Raw genomic sequence first — 16,152 nt, forward strand, 5'->3', positions numbered from 1 at the left:
AACACCAGTCCAAGGTGTTCAGTTTGGATGAAGACATTTGAAATAACAAATTTCAAAGTGACAGTTCAAACACATTTTCCATGAGTGCAATGAAATTTCTTTTTCCCTAATCAAATGCAGAGGATTAGTAGTACTTGTTAACAACTGATGGCGTCATCCAGGATGTATTACTGTTCAATATTGTCTCTGCTGTTAGCATGTGGTGACAGAAATGAGTCTGTCACACAGTAACAGGGCAACTTTTTATCTGACATGTACCTGCACAGAAGGTAGGTGTACCCAAAGTTCTGACTGCATCGCATTTAACATCGCAGTTTTACAGCTTTATTTATTTTTTCTTAAATCCCTAAATTCTAAATAATTAACAATATAGTAAACATGATCTTTAATTGAAGCAGCATGAAAGGCAGCTTATCGAAAATGTGTTCACAGTGCATCAACTAAACCAAATTTAAACTTAAAAACCTCTTAAGATAAAATAATTAATGTGCTGGACCTCCAGCCCAGTGGCAACTGACTACAGGAGGCGACTGTGAAAACTACTAATCCCACATTGTACTTCTTTAACCTTCTTTCAGTTTCAACAGGAAGAGGAGGAGTTTCACTGTATGAAAATCCAACATCTAATTACAAAACTGAGCAGCAGAAGGAAGTATTCATCTCTTTCCCCTGTTGCTCAGAAGGGCAACATCAGAGAGGCCAGGATGTACCTTGCTATCTGAAACCCTTTCATCCTGCTGGCAGAGAGAAGCTCCACTCCTGAAGGCCACTGACTGTACTGCATTTGCCCCAACTGAAGAAATACACCTTCATTCTGGTTTTATTGTGAATTCTGCAGAAGGAACCTTGTAATTACAAGTTTCCCAAGACTGCCATCAACAAGCTGACTCCAGCCGCTGGCCACACGGCTAAGCTCACCTCATCCATCAGAACTGAGTTCACAGTAGATTGTGTTCTGGGCAGAAATAACAGCACAGTGAAGTGTTCATCAGTCACAATCGGAACAATAAATCCCAATTGTTAATGTTTAAAGGGCTGGGAAAATAATATTCCTCAACCTTAACAATAAAACATGAGAAATAAAATAATGCTTTCCTGGCTTAAGCTGCTATAAGCATCATCATATCATCATGTCTGGTGGACAGACCAGGCTCAGAGTTACAGGAAGGTCCAAACGGGTCAGACGTTTTTACATTACTGCCCTTCTTCTGAAGGTTTTCTCATTTTTTCAGCGCTACCTTTATGTTTTGTAGTTTGCTATTCCTGCTCCATCTTCATGGCTAACCTGAACCTATTTAGAGAAAACCTTTAATGAGTGAGGTAATGTTCCATGGAGGAATGAGATGCTGACAGCTGGCTAAATGAAAAGCAAACAGCTGCTTAGGCCCCCAACACCATCAGTGGTCCCTATGAATGGTTGAACTTTAACATAGACCATAGATCTAACAGTCTCATGAAGAAGGATGTTCAGGGCTGTCCATCATTTTCTTGATTTTAAGGAAAATCCTTCCTTGTATCATCGTCTCCAGAGATTCCAGAATTGTTCCCAAGAACAGAACCATCCTTCTTTATCAGATTGTTGGGCCTTTCTAAGTCTGAGGCTATGAAATTCCTACCCAACATTTGACAGTAGAAGAGACGACACTCTTGCATCTTGCTGCAAATACTGAAGGAACCAAGCTTCTTCTTGTAGACGTTTCACAGTCAAGGCTCGAGTCCAGTCTGTCTTTTAGGTGAACATTCAGGTATTTACATTCCTCAACCAACTCCGTTTCTTCTCCCATGATGGAAGTAGGGTTCCTTTTAAATTCCTTTAATCATAAACCAGATCCAAGTAGTGACAGACAATTTTTTTCTATTTACATTTTTCAAAAGGCAAGTCATGTGTGAGAAGCAGTTATCTGCAGTCTTATGCCTGAATACGTTTGCCATCTTGAAATCATCTCCTCAACTGTGAGATCTCTTATCTGTCTTAGCCCACATTTGGGTCTTTACACGTGACGTGTGACCCTGTTAGAACGCCTGGCGCAGACAGCTGCTGCTTGGACGAATGTATCAAACGGAGCTGTTTGTAACGAACAATTTCACGCTGTTTTGAAAGAACAAGCCGTGAGGTTGCCAGATCTCTGCACCAGAAACTCTCTGGAGCGTGACACGTCTTACCTCCCTCTTTTGGACGATATCTCGCCATCTTTCTGTTTGGATTTGCTGCTTCACACACTGTTGGCATCTTGGTATGTTGCCTGTAAATTCTAATGCAGAGATGAGCATCATTAACCATTTCTAACTCTCAGTTCAGAATTGAATTGAGAGTCTTATTTAAAGGAAATATTTTTCATAAAGTCAATTTTGATGGGCAGACTCAACAGGTTTCTCTTTTTTAAGGCCGTTTCATTTGAAACATTTAATGTGTGCAACTATCTAAAGCGAAGCAAAAACATACGTTTTTTTTTTTTAAACAGAAAAAAACATAAAACCAGCTTGACAATAAAAAAGCCTGTTAAAAACCAGGAGGTATCAAACAGGCGCACATTTTGCCCATATGGTTCCAGTAATGGCTTCACCATCGGAAAATATATCTCAGATGTGGATTTTACTTTTTAGTCGTTACTTTAACTTCCTTTAAAGGAGCCCCAGAAAATCCAGAGCATCTGTGCAATTAAGAGGTGATGTGAGAGATAGCATCCTGTTGCCCTCCTTGTTTCTCGGAAAACCTCAGACTGCCGGTGAACAAACTGGTTTTACTGGTTTCAAATCCCGTACTAACATAAGATTTAGTTATCTTTGCATTATTTAGTTTTTTCTGATGAACACATTTTGAGGCTGGGCAACAGAATCTAGAAGGTTAGCCACTTTCAGTTCTGACTAATTCAGTTTGTGCTTTATGTGCTAATTCTCTGCAGAGCGTGCAGAGCTGGGCTTTTTTTTTATAAGGATTCCCGTCTTTATTCCTGACATCAGCCTGGGGAGCCAAACAAAGTGCTGTTCTGTTTTAGATCACCAGAAGTGAAGTGAAGTCCCTACATCAGGGGTCACCAACCTTTTTGAGACTGGGAGCTACTTCACTGGTCCAGAGCAACACGAAGGGCTACTTGTTTGATACAGACATGAATTTTCTTGGCTCAGCCTTTGTGTATATACACGTATACATATAATTACATGCTGCCTGATCATATTAATGTTATGGACTACTGGCAATAATTATCAGTAATGATTTACCATGGCAGATATGGTTAATTGTTGTTATGTGATCAGAAGTTCTTAGTTCAGAGTTTTAAGTTTGATTCCCTTTTGGAGTTTTTCTGTGTGATTCTAAATTTCCCACAAGTGACTGACAGTCTGGATTGTTGCAGCAGCAGCTGTACAGCTGGACATACTGAGAGATTTTCCTTTAAATAAACAAAGAAAAGAACATTTATTGTATTTTTTTATTATTATTATTATTATCCCAGCCTCTTTACTATTAAGACAATTGTGGAGAAAAAAAATAAGATATTTTGTGCTCACATCAGTGTGAGTCTGTGGGGGTCAAAGGGTATGCCAAAGCCTAAATCTGATTGGTCAGTTTGCTTTTGTTTATTTCACGGCTTGGCATTTTTCTGTAAGCTAAAAATCTTTCTAAGTTATAAGAGCCCGCCTGAGCTTTTTACAGTGTGCGGTTCTGGCGGATCGCCGGTTTATTAGTTTTTTTTGTGCTTTCGCAAACTAAAAAGCTGACAGGTCACCTGTTGGCTGACACCAGCAGAAAAAAAAATGTCCGACAGATCGGAAGGTACAAAACTATCACTGGACCTGACCTGCAAGAGCCAGAGGTGATTCTAGGATCTGACCTTTTGACTGCTTAGCCCCCAGCAGGGCTAATCAACCTGGAAAGATAAAAAGATATTCGTTGGTGCGTTTTCTAAATCTAACTGCTTATTTACATACATTCACAAACAAAATTAAGAGACATGTTGTCAGTACATCACAGAACAAAAGAACAATGTTCATTTTACTCAAACATATATAAACTTATAAAGAGTAAAATCAGAGAAACTTAAAATTTTTCCCAGAGTTTTATAAACTCAGTTTGAAACAGAATCAGATCACATCATACCTGATAACATCTGCTAACATTAATGAAACACAAGCAGCTGTATAGTGACACAGTCCTAGTGTGGAGATTAAAATAAAATCTACTCAAAACTATACATTACCAGTCATTTGAAGAACATTTTACTAAAGGCATAGGATTAATAAACCTATAACCAATTCATTATAAAGGTAGACATTCAGGTTAATGACTATTGAAAATGACTCTTTAACCTGAACTTTATTTGAAAATAATACTTTGAAATTTTTATCTGAATGTTATGCGGCTGTTGGCCTTTTTTCTTTAAACAAGAATGTATGTCCATCTATGGACAAGTATAAATTATGAGTCAGGTTTTTATTATTTCAGTTCACAGTTCATAAAATGGGTCTATCATAGTTTCAGTACCAAACACCTTTCTGTTCATACAGTAACAGCCTAACATTCTGCACTGTTCTTTAGTTTTACCTTATGTAAGTGACTCCAGGGAGATTTAGGAAATTAATTACAAAACAACACAACAGTCACAAATCAAACTTGAAAAAAGACCAAGAAGAGTAATTAACAAGGCTAAGGACCAGTATCAAAGTTCCCCCCTTGCTGCTCCCAGCGCCCCCCAAAGATGTTGTTTAGAAATTAAAATATCCAGGTTGGCACCCAATACCTTAAAGTTCCTTATTGGTACATTTAAAAAAAAAAATTCTGCAATATTGTTGGCGTCTCTTCTGGCGTTTCCTCTTCCAGGGTCTTTTTTGTTCTTTTCATTTTGTGGCTCAGCCTTAGATTTTTCTTCCACCATGGTTTTAATTCTGTCCAGCTTTACTCTCATTCCAACAATTTCTTGATTGAGCTCGTTGCTTTCCCTGTCAAGCCAGTCCAGTTGTTCTGATTTTTTCTTCCAGTGATTCCTCAAAATTCTTCTTAACTGTAGCCTGTCTCCATTCTAGTTGGACATTCAATCTTGACATTGCCTCGTAATCTAATTTAAGATGCTTAACAGTCGATCTAGCTACCTCCAATTCAATATTCAAAGTCCTAATTTGTCTTTTATAGTAATTGTTTGCGTTGACTAGCACTTCGTTGTCAGCTCTCCAGCTCCTCGTGTTGTTTTTGCTGGCGGTCAGGTGCTCGATTTTCAGCCTGAGGTTTTCCACCATTTTCTGAAGCTGCTTGTTTTCTTCTTGAAGCTTCCCACTGCTCTTCTCCAAAAGGTCGACTTTTTCCAACAATAAATCGTTTCCTGCCATTGTTGCTTTCTGTGTGAAACTTCAAACTGCAAATGAATTTCTCTGTGGAATCTGGGAATACAAAGACAGTCACCAGTGATGTCACAGACAGGATGAGTGACATCACTGCTTCACAACAAAGCCACAAGAAGTTTGTTGGGTGAGGGGGAGGAAGGGGATGTTTTTTTTTAAAACTTTATTTGCAGACACACATAACACGACAGAGTTATGCCTCATTTGTTCTGCCTCCAGAAAAACAAATGCAGATAAATTCATATAAACATATTCAAGACAAAGAAAAAGCTAAGGGTTCATTTAAAGCAATACAGATTTCAATTGTTTTAATAGCTATTTTTTGTCAGAGTCTTTGATAGTCTGAATATAAAACTTAACTTCACTGTAAAATGCAGCAAGGCAGGCAGGTAGGGGAAGCCCAGGTAGGACTTTCCCTACCTGGAACAATGAATATGATATTTAGCTAGTGGCAATAAAGGATTTATGAGAAACACTGAGTTGTTGAGCTTTTAGGGAGGCCAAGTAAGACATCTTCCCATAACAGGATAAATTGTGCTTCTATGTTGTTGTTCATTTTTATCAGAAAAAGCACCAAGCTGTCAAATAAGCAAAAGCAAACTGACCAATAAGATTTAGGCTTCGACGTTTACTTTGACCCCCACAGACTTAGACGTGTGCTACCTACAAGATGTTTTGGCACAAAAGATCTCTTTTTTTCTCCACAATTTTGTTAATTGTAAAGAGGGTTCAATAATAAAAATTTCAGAAATTATTCTTTTCTTTTTTTACTTCAAGGTAAATCTTAAGGTATGCAGAGTGTGTGCAGCGGTACAGCTGGAGGCGCTGCTGCCCTCCAATAAAATTCTGCAGGCGTCTGCGCAGTTCTGAACTTTAACCATAGAAAAGAGTTTTATGCAAAAAGCAATTTATTTTAAACATTTTTTAAAACTCTAAATATAAACAAATGTTATTAATTCAATGTAAAAACATTAAATTAAATAATTACGTTGGCAGTGCTCCCTAATGACAATGGCTATTTTTAGAGTTGACATGCTAATTGCTCAATTTTCAGGTAACAAAGACAAAATTCCACTTATCGTTGTTGAGACTATCAATCAGTGGCAGCTCTGCTAATCCACTTCTTTAAATGTCTGTCGTAACGTTTGAAAGCCGGGTAGAGAGACGTTGGAGTCTGGGATATGAGCATCGTCCGTTACGATTGATGGAAGAGATGAGATTGACATCACAGATCAGGAAAATATTCACAAATCACATTTACATGTCGGAATAAAATAATTTCCTGATGCAGCATGATGTTTAATGTGCCTTTTTTAACACACACTGGGCTGACTTTGACATTTCAAAAGAGGACCACTGGCTTTACTGAAGCTTCCTTTGTGTGTGTGCGTGTGTGTGTGTGTGTGCGTGCGTGTGGGTGTGTGTGTGTGTGTGTTGCCGCATAAATTTTGTCTTTGAAATCCAGAAGTGTGTTTTTCCCTCTGTGGTTGACTCTGCCACAAAGCTCTTAGTTAATGTCTCTGGCTTGTCTGCAGGATTGAGGAGGAATGAGTCGGCAAAAGGGATTACAGAGCATAGTGCTGCAGAATTCTAAGATCGTTGTAAAATATGGCACATTGTTCCCATTAATCTTGGTTTTTTTTCTTTTTTTAACTGAACTTCAGGCAGTTTGATGTTGGTAGTAGCACTTAAAGCATACAATTATGACATGAACAGTCATCAAAATCCAGACAGCAGTTTAAGCAAAACAGAGGACCTTAAACATTGCATTTGTGTTCACAGAAGTACACAAGAGGACAGGAGGAGGTGTGTGTGTGTGTGTGTTTGTTTTTATTACCTTATGGGGACCAGTTCCTGACACATACTACATTGTCCTAGTGAGGACTGAAGCCAGGTCCCCACAAGAGGACCATAATTCACCCCTTAGATTTAGGACTAAGGTGTGAATTGAGTTTTGGATTGGGTAAGGTATGTAATAGATAGGGTTAGGGCTAGAATAAGGGGTTTAGGGTGTAGAAATGAATGGAAAGTCCCCACAAAGATAGCCACGCAAACGTGTGTGTGTGTGTGTTTAGTGTGGGCCACATGTGGGCAGCAGCCACATGTTTCTGAATAATAGCCATTAGTTTTAAGAGGGTGATATCATCGTAGGTGCGTTGTTGTTCCAGTAACCATATTCACCCGATTCTGGGTCATATCCCTCTGGCTTTAGTAATTCCTGCATAGCTCGATTCTTACTCCTCACTAAACGAGGTTAGCGGTTACCAATCAGTGATCAGAGAGCATTTGGTTTTAGAATAATCAGAGAAATCCAAACATCATATCAGGAATTCTGCAGCATTAAAAAGGCATAACTTTCTGCATGAAGTCCTGAGCTGCTAGCGCCAACATGGCGGTTCAGTTGTGGGTGACCATCAGCCGTGTGTGACTGGCCAAACACCATAGAGCTCCGGTGTGAAAAACGAGAAGTTATTATTGTTTTAAAACCAATAAAGACTTGTCAAAAAAAAAAAAACCACAGAGGGGCAATCAAACGGCGCTCTGAATCAGAAACAGCTGCTTCTACTTTGGAGACTTAAAATGTTTTGAATGGCTGATTCTTTAAGACAATTGTCTGTTGTTGCAGTGGCTTGCAAAACTGTTCACTTCCTGTGAACTTCTCTATGTTTGATGGAGTGGTAGAAATGTTCCTTTCTCTGCCTCTTTAAAAGTCTGAAAAGTGCTCCATGTATATTCAGTCTGGCCTTTTTTTTTTTTATAAATCTGGGACCACTCAGTCAGATCCAGCAAAACCAGTTTACCATCAGAAGTCACCTTGTCAGTAAATACAGTACATCTGTGTTTCATTGTAATCCAGCTGCTCTGTGAAGGCCTCACAGGTTTGTTCTCTAATAAACCTGTGAGGTCTTTAACTGATGGCAAGGACTTTAAAATACTTTGGTCAGTTTATAAATTACTGAAAGTCTTAGCACCACAATATATTTGAGATCTGCTGTTGTTGTATCAGCCTTTCAGATCTCTCGGGTCTTCTGGTTCTGGTTCTGCTCTGCATCCCCAGAACCAAACATAGAGAAGCAGGATTAAGCTTTTATGCACCGTTAATCTGGAATAAAGCTCCAGAAAACTCCTCCCCGTGCCACAGCAGCTGACGAAAATCTCTTCAGCATTGCAGGATTTGTCTTCAGTCCAAGAAGAGCGAGACTGAATTCACACGACTTTGAAAAACAACTCCAGCAAACACCTCTACAGCTTCAGGTAACTGCTCAGCTCCACACCAGTTAAAAGACAAGTTCAGTTTGTCTATAATTCTCCAGCGTTCATCGTAGATCTGTACTGGAGAGAGATGGGAACACTTTCATTGTCCACTTCCAATTTTCTAAGAGTTTCTTTTGTCATTGAATATTGCACCCAATAAATGTTATTTTCTAAACCATTTACTTTTACTTCAAGTACGTTTTACAAGGTAAATTTACTCTTAATATTTTAGTGTGGTGAATGTCAGATGCGTTCAGACTTCAATGTCAAACATTCAGAACAGAAATGTTTCGCTGTTGCTCAATGCCGCGTTCTCGGGTTTCTGAAGCCAAAATTCTCAGGTGAATTTCATCAGTTCTGCTCACAGAAACAAACATTTCTTACTCCAAGTTTTTTGGTTATTTGGAAAAAAAGGAGGGGTAGACCCAGTCTGAACAGTTGTTTTCTTCTTTCTTTCTCTGTTTTATTTTTACGGTCACTTGAAACGAGTTTACGCAGTCCTCAGCTTGAACACTTCATTCTCGGTGAAAGATGTTCCGAGCCTTATGGATCCATAAAGAAGGTGGAGTGGAATGATTTGCGACGTGTGTAAAGGTACGTACAGAGAGGGATGTCAAAAGTTTGAGTATTGAATATTTCAGTCAACAGAAGACAAAAAACACTCCACATCGCAACTTTGTCAGCATTATCCTCATTAATAAAGACTATAAGCAAGCACCTTTGCTAAAATTCAATTCAGTTGATACATAGTCCCATTTCACAACAGTCTCAAAGCACTTTATGAAAAAGAATTAATTCACTCACACTTATATTCCAACTGATCCAAGCTATTATCAATTATTAATTTTTCACCTAAAAGAGCAACTACTTGCTTTATATCAAAGGGGATATTGGTTCCTTAATGCAGAGTTCGGCAAAAAAACAAAACAAAACAAAAAAAAAACTAAAAGAAAATAATACCGTAGATTATATTATAATTCAAATAGTCCTCCAAAAGTTTACAGGCTCTCTCAGATTGAGAGCTGGCACACAAAGCCTGAAGGTCAAGATCCTGTTCCCATCCAACACAGCAGGATGTGTTTAGGCTGAGGCCCGATCAGCTTTGATATGAGCAGTGTGTGCAGCAGAGCAATTACAGCTGAAACCAGAGCCAGCTAATAAAGATTTGGACGCAAGCACAAAAGAAAATTTTCAACCATGTGCTCCGTAATGGAAGTCCAAAGCTCCATCTGGCCCTTTCAATTCCTATCTGTAGAAGAGCTCCTGATGCTGTGTAGCTCACCGCAAATTTGGGCTTGTAGCGAACTGATGGCAAACTAAAGATATCAATGATGATGATGGACACATTTTGTTGGTCTATCGCGTAGTATTAGTTTGACTCCAGCTTCGTAGATATTTTCCTCATAACTGAGTCAGAAAAGTTTTTATGCATAAGAAGTGGAACAGCTTGGAAGCAAGGACCCAGTGTTCATCGATGGACTGAGAACTCAGATCTGATAAAGCTCAGCATCTATATGGAAATTTCACCAGACTTACATTTTCTTGCATCAAAAGGAGAGATCCATGCAATGTACAATAAACCCAGCTCCCTGTAAATATCAAGAGCACTCAGAGGCAAACTGATATAAAGAAAAGCTCTGCCTCAAAAAGAAAGGATGTGTTTTAGAAGTGGTGTAGCTTTGATTACAAGGCGTCATAGAAAGAGTTAGGAAATATGTCTTGCTACATCAAAGACGTGGCTCTTGGCCCACCACATTTTAAAATCAAAGGCTGTTTTAGAATCCTGCACAAAGTCAGAGTGCAAAGTTGTTTTTTTTATTATACAACAGTTACTGCAGTTAGAAAAAATAGAGGCAAGCATCAATGGAGTTTGTGCAAATACCTGGCTGACAAAGGTATCAGTCAACAGACACAAAAGGGCCACGGCACTAATCCTAGTGGAAATACACTTTGGGCTACACCAGTAACACTGTCATGGTGGGAATCACACAGGACACCTCCTGGCCGGTTATGGACCGGTGCTGCCAGCAGGTGCTGCTGTCACGGTTGTCCAGAGATGTATGCGATGCACCTTGCTGCTCTCAACATGAGCACCCTTGGATGCATCTTCAGCAACAGCGTCATTGAGGATGGATGAGAGGCGAATTTTTAAAAGACACAAAGAATCAGGAGAGAGCAACAGAGCAGGAGATCCAAGAATCAGTGTCACCATTCTTCATATTTCAGTCTTCTTTTGATACTGGTATAGTACAGAACAGAATCTTATGAATGATTCATAAGTCAGCCTCTCTCCTACGAAAGCAACTTTTTTGATGTTCTGAATGACCTCTATTGTTGGGTATCTGTTCACAGTCTGGTCCACCTTCAGTGTGTGGAGGTGGACACCTGAGACCACTAACGCCCTGATGGACTGCTTTGGTTGCACAGACTGAAATACACAGTTAGGGGCTCCTGGTGATGATAGTGGAGACGATGCAGTTTAGTTTACTTCCTTATTTGAAGTAAACTAAATGATTTGAGTAAGACAGATTTAAATTAGGTTTATCCTAACCTAATTTAACCTCCTATGTCTACCTACATACAATTTCCTCCTGTGAAGCTGTGAATTTGAACTTTGCATCCATAAGAAGGGTATGTATGAAATAAATCTCAGTGTTTTGAGATGTGTTCAGGGTGAGTTGTTTCTGATGTAATCTGTTATGCACCAAAAGAACATCCCTGACAGAAACTGTTTTTGGCTGGGATGATTTTTGCAAATAGCGCTGTGTGGACCTGACCCAAATGTAAAAGTAAAAAACATTTTTGTCCAGGATGTGTGGGGTTTGTAAAATTCTTAGTTGCCTCCCTCCTGACCAAAGACCTATAAAGGTCCTGGATGGAGGGAAGGTCGGCCCTGACGATTGTTATGGGCCGACCGGAGTGTTTTGTGGCTCAGTACTATCAGGCCTCCTGAGATGCAGTCATTTCTGTTTTCTGATAATACTTTCTGTAAGCTTTCACTTTTGAGGTATACTGTCTAATGAGAATTTCCCAGTCATTATGTTGATTTAAAATAATAATGACAGATGGAAAAATTACAGCTTCATCGGAATTTTCCATCTGAAATGACATTATGGTGCCTCTTTAGTTTTCCTGGCTCTGTTCCCGTTGGAAAAATCAGATTTACTAAAGCTTCCTATGTTATCTGAAAAGGCTTGATGTCTCCACACTAATTATGAATGCACTCTTTAGCCAAAGAATGGCTCTGAAAGTTTCAGTGCAGTTAAGTTTGCACTTGTCACTTTTATAAGCATCCAAGATTCTTAACGCCGTTCCAATGGTTAGGGGGCAGGGTAGGGTAAATTAATTCATCACTTGAAAACTTCTTTTTGCGTTTTCTCACATCATTATTGACTGCTATAAAAGACAAAAAACCACCGATATGAACAGAGTCTCTTTTTAAAGCCGAATTGGAAGAATTTCTACAGCTCTGGAGATCAAATATGATTATTGTAATGACTTTAACAATGCCTGTAAATTATATTGATGCTTGTTTTCCTTTTTTTTTTAAAAAATGCTGTGAGTGGGGGATGAATCTGATAGCTGTCAATGATCAAAGCAAGACAACAGCAAAAAATGTTTAGAAAAATCTAAGAATAAAATCAAGGCCCAAGCTGTGGGACAAATTAAAGTAAGAGTTGTCTAAAATACCACTTGAAAGACCTTGAAGAGTTTGTGTACTGCTGTCTATACAAATATATAGAATAAAACCAGCTCACTTGAGTTAAAAATACAGTGTGTAACTTAAACAAATAATGTTTTTGTTTTTTTACACATTTGTTAAAAACTGTCACCATGTTGCGTTTCCAATGAAACACATAATCTGTGAAAAGATCCATCCATCTCCTCCACCTCCATTAATGTAACTTCTATTAAATAAACTGCTCCAGAGTCATCCAGACCAAAAACAACCAATCAGAGTCAGCTGGAGGGTCTCAGTGCTGTCAATTAACCTCATGTACTGTTCAATGTGCCTATGGCAGAAAAACAACGTACCGTTACATGCTAACTAGCCTGAGAATTCACAACTGACTATGTTAGCTTCAGATTAGCAGAGAGCAAAGTGAGGGGATGATGAAGGGGGATGAGCAGCAGCATACGTAGCATGATTGACAGTGCCAAGACCCGCCTCCTGGCTTTGATTGGTTATTTCTAGTTAGCACTGAGAGAAGATGGGGGAGCTTGATTTTTTTCCACAGATTATCTGTCTCATACTGTATCATCATGACATAGTGACAGTTTCAACAAATATAAAATTAATTGTTATTTATAAAAGTTACAGCACCTTACATAATAACTACATTACTAGGAACAGTAATAATCAAAATATTGCTAGAAACATGTGAGATATCTCAACATCCCTGAAGTGTTCAGAGAAATCTAATTATATTAAATTCTATTATTATTATTATTATTATTATTATTATTATTATTATTATTATTATTATTATTATTATTATTATTATTATTATTATTATTATTATTATTATTTTTATTATTTACCAGGCTTTTTGTATGGAAGGACTGTGCTATCTTACTAAATATATCCTGTCCTACAACTTTAACTTGTAGGAATGGAATGATAACTTTTTAAACCTTGAAATCAGTAACTATCCCACAGTACCTTTGAGCAAAGCACAGGAGTTTTTTTGGTGCAGTGGAAGAAAAATTGCTTGAGAAATCTATCAGAGCGCAGAATCGTTGACATGTTTTTGTTGGGCCAATGGTTAGACATCAGAAAATGAAATTCTAAACGTCAAAGGAATTCATGATTACATTTCTGTTTTGGTCCAGATAACCTAACAAGTGTGAGCACACCCAACTCTAATCTCAAAACACCCTATTAGACAGAATAGACATCTTCTGCGCACCTAGCATTACAGAAAATCTGGATCTCTTCCGTCTTAATCCGTACTGTTTGCTCATCACCGCTGCTGACTCTCCCAGCCCATGGAAGAGATCCTGGGGCTGTTGGCACCTCGTAATAAACCTATCAAGCCCGGGCACAGCTGTTGACATTGGTTTGTTCGCAACATGTCTGATGACTTGGGCCTTTGAGATTGCGTTGATTAAGTAAACTTTGAAATCACAAGCTCCTGGGGAAACATAAATTTCGATGTAAGAACAATATTTCACTGGAAGGATTTTTCCAGCTCTGTTTATACGACTCTCTTAAGTGAGGAAGATCCCCTGAGGGCGTCGTTTTCATGTGAGCACATGCTTACACACTGATTGAGTGAAAACCGTGCCTCGGCTACTCTTCTTTGCAAACACCTCTAACTGCAGTGTGTGGTCTAACAATCATGGTGTTGTACTGCGATTCTCAAACTGTTGTCTTCATGACAGTAATCAAAAGCAGGGACAGCACTTCGTGTACTTTGAAAAACTGCTGATATTAGCACTCTGTCATCAGCAGGTTTCTGTTACATGAGGCCCACCTGAAAGTCAGTACTTGTCCTCTGCTTGACTCTGGGTGCTGGCTTTCTTCAGTTCCTGTATTGGACCAGTTTGTTTATCGCCACTGATTGGATACTGGTAATTATGGCAGCGGCAGCACATTACTGACAAACTCTGAAAATGTGAATGACAAATTGATTTTATTTTGATTTGATTTTACCCATTTGATTAAAGATGTAAGTTAAATATCGATGCTTGTTCTAATGACAAACAGTCCAGATCTGAATTCCAAAATAACATGGTTTTTTGTTCCGTTGAGACTAATTGGTTTTTGTAAATGACTTGTGAACTAGGGCTGTTGGAAACAATTATTTCAGTAATGGAGTGATCTATCAGTTATCCTTGAGATTAATTGAGTAATTGAATAAAAATGGTGCTGTTCAGTAGTAGCTATGTGAGCCACTACACAAAAGAGAAAATGTTCATAAAAAGCCATTTCAGTTCCTTTTTTCAATAAGAAGACATTTTATCGTGTTGCTAATAGCGCTTAGCATTCATCGACAGCTCATTGGCGGAACTGAGAGCATTGCGCAACACAACTAATTAACCAGGCAGAACACAATGCGCTAAAAAGTGAAACATAAATTAATAAACCCTGAAGGTATAATTTGCAAAAAAAACATTTTGATAACAGGGTACTCTAATCATTGGATTAATTGTTACGGCCCCACTGTGAACATCTTTGTTGCAGTAGAAAGTTGCAGATCCTGGAGAAAGTTTCTAATTAAATGAGCAAAGTCCCTGTCAGGATCCAAACAGAAGACCCTCTTACTGTGAATATGTACTGATAACTTCAAAACACTGCTGGTATATCTACTCACGTCAAACAGAATCAAATACTGAAGAATAACAAATTTACTCTGGACAATTTTTAAATTACAATAAGTTTTTAGGTTTCTACAATAGAAGGAGGGTTCTGTAATGGAGAGGCTTGATGGTCCCGACAGTTAAAAACAGCATAATCGAGGAGAACTTAAATCCCTTCTGACTCTTTTGTTTGGCTTCTCTCTAAACATCATAAGGACGAGTTTGCTTTAAACTCTGAAAATATAAATAAAAATTCTGGCTGTGCCCCATATTCTAACAAAATGACCATATTAAGAAGATGTTGGGAAACGTGAAACTTGGCAACACAATAAAAGCAAAACTCTGAGATGGATGGGTGTTTTTAAACGCTGGTGATGTGATTTTAATTCCAACGTTATGCTCAGACGTTTTCTTCCACATGAGCAGCTTGTGGATTTTGGTGAATGTTTATTTTAATTAAAACATCCCCAGAAGCACGTAGCCAACTTTAAATAAACTCGAGTTGTCAAAACATTCACCAGATTCCTAGACTTAATCCCATTTCTAATTTCAACATAAATTGCTCCAATAATGAAACACTAAGGTCCAAACCATTGCTTTTAAACACATAGCTTTTATGCTCCAAAGATAATACAAAGATAATCTACTTTTGCACTATCAGCACTGTCATTTTTTTTCTTTTTTTTTTTTAAATAGAAGTTAATATTTGGCTTACGTTCACATGAATCTCACATGGTCGCTTCAGTTCGCTATTCAACTCAAAAAGCCTTGAAAAAGTTTTACTGGCAGATAATTTCACTTATAACATAGGAAAATGTCTTTGTCTTGTTTTTTAATTAAACTAAATTTTAGCTTTGTCTTATTTCAAGTGAGCTAAGATATTTGCACTTAAAACTAGACAAAAAATACTTGATAAGATTTTGGATTTTGCAGTGTAAATATGTTTTATTTTGTTAAGTTAGTTAAAAAAAAGTCAGGTATATTTAATATAACATTCAAGATTAAGAGGAGTTATTGTTCTTACAAGTTTTGAATTTTTCAATAGAAGCAACATATTTGTAAGTTTTTTTCTTCAAAATTATTGCATGAGGGGATTTTTTTCATTCCATTTCATCTTATATAATATTTTGCTAGGATTATAGCAAAGTCACCATCAGCCCCTGTAGCCCTACATGTAGGCCCACTGACTGATTATAAGAATGTAGACACCGGTGATGCTAATTAGTGGACACATATGGATTTAACATGTCTCTTTTGGTCCCA

Source organism: Gambusia affinis, linkage group LG03, assembly GCF_019740435.1.
Source record: "Gambusia affinis linkage group LG03, SWU_Gaff_1.0, whole genome shotgun sequence".
NCBI classification, from domain to species: Eukaryota; Metazoa; Chordata; class Actinopteri; order Cyprinodontiformes; family Poeciliidae; genus Gambusia; species Gambusia affinis.